Consider the following 7,432-nt stretch of genomic DNA (forward strand, 5'->3'; position numbering starts at 1 on the left):
AGAAATATATATTTATCATGTTTCTAAGGGAAAGAAGCAAGTCTTCCCAGGAGGGCACCTGCTTTTGAGCATTGCAAGTAGCTGCGTTTCCAAGTACCCCTCATAAATTTATTCACACTTCAGGATTTATTCAGTCTTTCCTTTCACTGACCAAGTTCTCACAGAGTTCCCAAGGGCCTGAGACACTGAAAACCATAATTCAACACTTGGGAAAGTGCAGTTAGTCCATCCAGCTGTGCTCAATGAATAAAAGGTATTCACCAAGGAAAAGATGGTTGTCAAAGACAGTAGCCTTCAAAGACAGGCTTGGGGTTTGGTCTCCTCCAAAGCCTTTTCTCATGCCAAAGTGGCTACTATTGTGTTAATATCAGCTGTGTAGTTAAGTATGATCAGCAAGTTGCACATTTCTGTGAAATATGAGCCCAACACATGTAACATTTGACAATTTGCTGTGCTCCATGGAAGAGAGTGATCAGTTGCCACATAATAGGTTAACAATTCGTGTCAGGTTTCATCTGTAGTTCCAGGGTTCAACCCATTCATTGCAATGTGTGTTTAAGCAGTTCCCTTCCTCTCCTGTTTTCATCTATCAGCGGCCTCTCACTCATATTCTGGCTCCGCTCTCATAGCTGTGCCAATAAAGCACCATGAACCAGATCAGAGAACTCATCCAGGTTTTAAATGAGACAGCCAGAAAATATTATTTTTCAAGAGATTCCCAGTGCAGACTTAAAACAGGTTGTGTGAGCTTAAGTAAGAGTGGTAGAGTAGGATAGCTGAATGAACTCATTAAACCAGGGCAGCCTCTGAGCACTTTGTCTCTGGGGCACATGTTCGTAGCCCTGCTGAGCTAGCAAATTCTGGTCATCCTCTGGGCATGTGATAATCGGGTACAGTGAGGCCCAAGAGATGTTACGTGTCAAAAGCTGGAGAGCAAAGTACAAGCAAGTATAGGTTCCTCGTTCAGATCTGGAATATGAACTGATTTGAGTGTAAAAACAAGTGGCATCCCTAAACCCAGATCCTTTCTGGTGAATGCAGCCTGGAAATGTGTGCCAAACAGATCCTTAGCCAAGGACTTGGAAAGTCATTGCATGTACATTACCTGGATATATACAGTAAGTAGAGATGGTATTCACATGGTGAATAGCTCTCATTTCATTTGGTTCTGCAAACTTGGAAGCTACTTACTCTGTATTTGGATTTTCCCTTAACCACACTAAAAGAGAAGAAAGTTTGCCTTAACTGGATCTTGGCTTGTATCGGGTGATTGGAAAACATGAAGACACACTTCTCAGCCTGCAGAGCTTAAAAACTGGGGTACATGGAACATACATGAAATGCTCAGCACTCTGTTATACCTTCCCCACTGGGAGTCCTGGGTACAGACTTACGGCCGAGGCAGGCAATTTATTTAACATACCAAACACAAGATCTGTGCAACTAAATCAAAGTCTCCTTAATGATTCCTCTTTTACATCAGCTCTGCCCTTTCTCGGACGGCGTTTCTATCCTTGAGCTGGGGTATCTCCCTTGCAGCTCCTTCCCTGTAGCAATTCACATTAAACTGAATCCTGCCTTTAGTTCAAACTTTTCTTACAAACCTTCCCATTGCTTAACAGGAAGCATGCATATTAGCTGTCAGATGTTCCTCTTAAATTTCTTTCCAGTAATTTCTTCTAAAGCTGCCAAATATATGGCTAGTCATAAGCTGTAGCAGTTGTCATAACCTGACTGTTCTGAGGGGTTATGCATTGGTTAAGTTTCAGGCTGCTGTGGACACAGATCCAGGTATTGGTCCCATATTCGGACTTCTCAGCTGCCTTACTTCCTCCCAACTTTCTAAAATGGGTCTATGTGCAATACCAAACCAGTGCCCACAAAACCATGTTTGAGAATAAGAGATTAAAAAAATGTCCACTGGGCCCCCAGAGAAAGAGAAGTAATCCAATAAAACATCAGGATTGCCAACTTATATACAATTTATTCAGCATCTAAATATTCATGAAGAGAAACAATGTGAGATGTAACTCTATTCAGATACTCATTGATAAGAATATACAAATACCTTATTGAAATTAAAATGATAGCAATACAAATCAAACTTACAATTGCAATTAAGGCGACTGGCCGTGTCATACGGTCAAGTGTCCTTGGCTGGGAGGATCTCACTCCGCTAGTGAGATTCTCAGCTAGTTCCGTCCTAAGCTCAGCTTTTATGAGAGAGGTTGCTTTACCTACACGCAATTAATTGCAGCTGTGATCCGAAATCAAACCACAGACCAACTGCTTTTTTGCAAAATGCACTACAAGGTGCTTTTTATGCACTACAAGGTGCTTTTTACAGCCAGGCACCTTTTGTCAAAACTCACTAAAGGGTGCTTCTTCGAGTCGGGTGCCTTCTGTACTGGGTACTTAGGGGTAATTGTGGTTTGTATCAGTAATGTTCGTGTATTTCTGCAAAAAGAGGAAAGGGGGAGGGGGTTGTTGGTTGTCGGCCACTACAGCAGTCAACCACAAAATCCAAATAACAGAAACAATTCTTTATTCATTTCTTTATTTTACACTCTACCAGATTCAATCAGCATCTACATTGTTTGCCAGATTTACATACATCTAATTTTCCTGCGAGCCCTTTTTGACAAGGAGAACCTCCCTGGCTAAGACAGCTGCTTAAGGTTTAAGCAGCTAAGGTTTAGGTCTGCATGCCAGTAAATTACTCCAAGGTATCCAAAGGATAATGGGGAAGTTCCTTTATTTTACTGCACAGGCGATGTTGGAAACTGGTAGCATAGGTATTTCAGGAGAAGATGTATTTTCCAGGACCTTGTGACAGCAGCAGCTGAAAAGCCTTGTAATTCAAAAGAAGCATGTAAACAGGGGGAAAGTCCTACCTAGCCCGGGGCAAATTCACACTGTGCTGTTCCTGACTAGAGTTTTCCCAAAGGCATCTCCAATCAGCATGGATAAAATGTCCAAAATTGATTTAAGAAGATAAATTAGTCATGTAAATGCTCCTTACATTCTATTAAAATCAGATATGCAAAAACTTTAGCACACCTGCCATTTCTGGGCTGGAAGACCTCATGTGGTGTGAGCCGTCTGCCTCCATGCTTCCAAACAATGATCCTCTTTGGCAGCCTGAGATGCTCAAACTGTATTACTGCCATTTTATTCCATATAGCCAAGAACAGGGATCTTGATATAGAAACAGACGCGTGCTTGGAGAAGACAGAGATGAGGTAATTGAATACAGGTCTTTTCTAATGCTCTCTTTGCTTAGGCGTGCTAAAGGCAGCTAAAGGTTCTGTGTATGACACTTTAGAGACATCTATTTGAACTGACTTATTAATGATTTCCAACTTTGCTTTTCCAGCAAAAATAATGCCATACTCTCTCTACTTTTCTGCTTTTAAGTTTTGGAGTGACATATTCCAGCCAAAGGAATAATACACTAATCCTAACACAATGTACACGTACTTCTCGGGATTGATCCTGAAATTCTCTGGTACAAAATACCCTGGACTTAGGCATCAAAATGCACTTCTAATAACATAATTATCTGCTATTTTCTAAGTTAGATGCATTTTCCACACTCTTCGAGATAGGTGTTTCTAAGTCTTTTGTCTAACCTGAGCATTCTGCAGAAGTACGTTCTTCAAAATAATACCAAGCTTAGCAAGCTCAGGCTGGGCAGTGTCGTCACTGCAGAGCTGCTACAGGCTTTTAGTCAGATACTGCTCTAAATTTCCCCTCTTCACTCAAAAATCACTCCCTTGGCATTTTGGTGATAATCATGTATGGCGAGGCTCAGTGTCTTGCCCTGAGAAATCAACTGGCTGTCAGGTTATGCTAACCATGGTGCAAACCACTCTGGTTAGCTCCAACCCAGAGACGCCACAGAACAGTAGTGATAGATAGTAACCCAAGTACTCAGCAAACTAGAAGCAAAGCTCCAGCTCTGCAGGAGGGATTTAAGTTTTGGCCGTGAGTTTATTTCTGTGTTCTTGTACCATCTCAAACTATTCCGGCTTACACCTGCTGCTTTGTGTACCATGAAGCTTAGGGCACAGTTCAAATGAGAAGTATGGCACCTGCAGGATGTGAGGCATGAACCTGGTGTAAGCTGACTTCTTAAGCGTAGCTTAGACCAAAAAATGTTGTAGTGACTTGCACTGTGCAGACGTTTGCTGGATGAGTGTTACCTGCACCACTTTATCATAGGGTCTCCCACAGGCAGCGTGGGGAAGCCTTTGGTATCTCTCTCCAGGAAAGGGCAGGGTGTGGAAAGAAAAGATAATTAGATTTGTGCGATCTGGCCAGGTCCTGTCACAGCTCAGTATTTTCTCCATTTGGCTTGGAAATATTTTCTGTGCATTGGGAGACATAGGCAGTGTTCAGAAAACAGTAGGAAACTATGCTGCTGTCTTGCTCTGTGTACAGCAGCGAGGGGCAGCCCCAAGGAGAGCCTGGGTGGGCTTGTCTTGGATACGGGCTTCCGCTGTAGCTGCCCACGCAAGCCACTTGCAAGCCTCCCAGACCTTGCAAGCCACAGCTGCCTTGTGAGGGAGGAGCAAAACTGGCATCCAGCCCACAACATTAGAAGATTTGGGGCACCCTGTTGTTGCCATTTTAATTTCTGAGGAGGCAGTTTGCCTTGACACTTACTTCTCTTCCTACCTCCTGCTGCTTTTTTTTTACAGTCCTGACATCCTGAAAGCAATATAAACTTTGCCAGGTTAGTCAGGCTTTTGAGAAGTCTAGATTTAGCTAAAGTATTTCACAGCACTCCCGGCTGAACTTAACCATTCACCAGGAAACTCTGCTGTGCTTAGGAATCACCATCATTCTGAACAAACACAGATGGAATTAGCATTTTTTCAATCCAGTTCCATAAAAAGCTTCAAGAGCTCAGTTTCAAATGACTGAAGTAATTTCCGCCAAATCTGGCTTGGCATTAGATCTCAGCAAGTTGCAAAAAAATGCACAGAAGTGAAATGTTTAAGTGTGAAAAGAAATTGATTCCCTGTCAAGTTATGTTGCAGATGTGCACAAATTCTTACTGCAGCATGCATCCTGACTTTTGTGCATGATTTTAACACATGTTGAAAGCTAGCTATATGGATGTGACTCAGACTTTTGAAACTGTGCTTCTCCCTGCAGAAACCACACATGGAAAATTTTGGTCCTACAGGATTTTACTTGGAAATTTTGTTTTCATAGTTTGGATTTTTTTTTTCATCTCTGTGACATATCAGGAATAAAGCAGAGTGTGTGAAAGAGAGCTTATATAATGGAACTTGTTATTCACATTTATTTAGACAATAGCAGGATCTACTGCTCCTACTCTGATACAAAGGATTCAGAAGACAGTATATAAAACATACAGTGATTTCTCAGAAGATGACTTATATTCCTAAGAATAAATCATATTTACAACTCTGCTGATGTGAAATACAGAGCTTATCCAATAGTCTGTCCAGCATCATCTTCCATACCTTGGTGTGATTTACAGCAGTGTTGATACTTGAAGCATCTGGTGATATAAAAAACAGAGCAAGGTGTTTTCTGAATGTCTTGGTTATTTCACACAACTTCTATTGTGTACCTTTGTCCTCTTGGGAAAGTGATGGTGTTAGAGACTTCTGTAATTGTTTTAAGGAATGTTTTTCAATATTGGATTAACCAGATGAAATCCATGTAGTGCTCAAAAGTACCAGCTGTTTCTGTGGTCAGAGCACTGTGATCCTCTCAGATCATAGTTTCAGGATGTATTTTTAGAGAAAGACTAAATTATTAAATGTCCTTCTAACAATGTATAGATTTAAGTAGTTTAAAGAAGGTGAGAGGGTCACAGTTTTCTTTATTCCCCCTGCCTTTCCAGGAGGCTTCCTCTGCCCTTTATCTCCCATGGTCCATCTTCCCCCTATTTCCAATTTTACAACTGCTGCCACAGTTTCCAAAGCTTTACCATCTTTGGGTCAGAGGGTACAACATGCTGCTGCACTGCTCCAGCACAGGTGAGTCTGTCTCAAAATAACTGGGACAAATGGATATTCTTTTTCTGTTCCCTACATATGTTTCAATTAATGTTCTAGTTTCTGTACTGTACCTAGAAGGGCCCTACGATAAGACACATGCAGATAATGCTATTAAAAGAGAAATAAGTCACCATCATATTATCAGAGGGTGTTACCCTCCTCATGCTTACTTTGAAAAGGACAAATTTCAGTAATTTTTTTAAATGTTCCTTAAACATTAGAGATAATTGTTTCCCAAAAAATAGCAGAGAATCAAGGGGGGGGGGGGGGGTATGAAAAAGAGAATATTTGCCCACTTACTGACATAATTAATTTCTTCTAAACTTTGTAACATGATGCAGGGGAGCATGTGAGGTGGGTTACTGCACTGAGAAGCATTTAACCCTCAGAGGTGAAGGTGCACAATTTGGTTAGGTCCCAGATGGCTGACTTGGATGACTCTGGCACTTCCTAACTGAAGTGTTAGGTAGTATAATGAAATTTCAAGGCAAAGGAAAACACGAATAGCATCTGCAGTTGTGAAAGAAGTAAAATCTTGACAGCTAGGTCTCAACCCAACATTTACAATACAATTACGTGGTCCATTAGTCAAGCAAAAGTCCTGCTCAGGTAACACTGTGTAGAAAGTACTGGACTGTTTTCCTGTGGCAGTTTCTCTTCACTGCACACCGTCGTAACATCATGGAAATTTTATTTTTTTCACCGAGAGAAGCAAGGCTGTTACCAGAATAACAAAAAAGAAATCTAAATTCAGAGCGAAGAGGACAGTGTGGTCTGAGCTGGACATGCTTTGCAAACAGTGCATGAGAAATAGAAGTTTGGCCACATTTTGCTTAATAACAGACATTTAAATAAAACAGCATTGTTGTTGAATATAGCCATTCTTCTATCCAAGGACGCCTTCTTTTCTCTTTCTGCAGGTGGAATGACTGTAATCTATTTTCAGAGGAAGAATGGTGCAGTTGCCAGTTTGATATTAGTAATTGAGCACTTTGCCTGCACAATTCAGGGACCATTTTTTGTGCAGGTCTAGCTAACGTGTTACTGAAGAAAATAGTAGTATTTCAGTGTGGTGTTCTTGAAAGGTTCAAGCCTACCTGATCCAGCTAGCTGAAAGGTTACATACCATGCTGATCATGGTAGCTGAGCACTACTAAAGTCAAGATGACCATTCATATTAGTTAGGCTTTTGGAGAACTGGGCCTTATAATTTCCCAAAGAAAATCTCACTATTTAGCTATCAGAGTTTTGCTATGTTGTGGCAATTTTTCTGCTCACAAAGGAACCTTTCATTATCAGGGTAAACAATAACAGATTGAAGCAAAACCCCCAAATATCCTGCTTCTTAGGAAACAAGCATAAATGCCTCACAAACAATTTGGGAGGCTGGG

The sequence above is a fragment of the Gavia stellata genome, chromosome 4, assembly GCF_030936135.1.
Source record: "Gavia stellata isolate bGavSte3 chromosome 4, bGavSte3.hap2, whole genome shotgun sequence".
Lineage (NCBI taxonomy): Eukaryota > Metazoa > Chordata > Aves > Gaviiformes > Gaviidae > Gavia > Gavia stellata.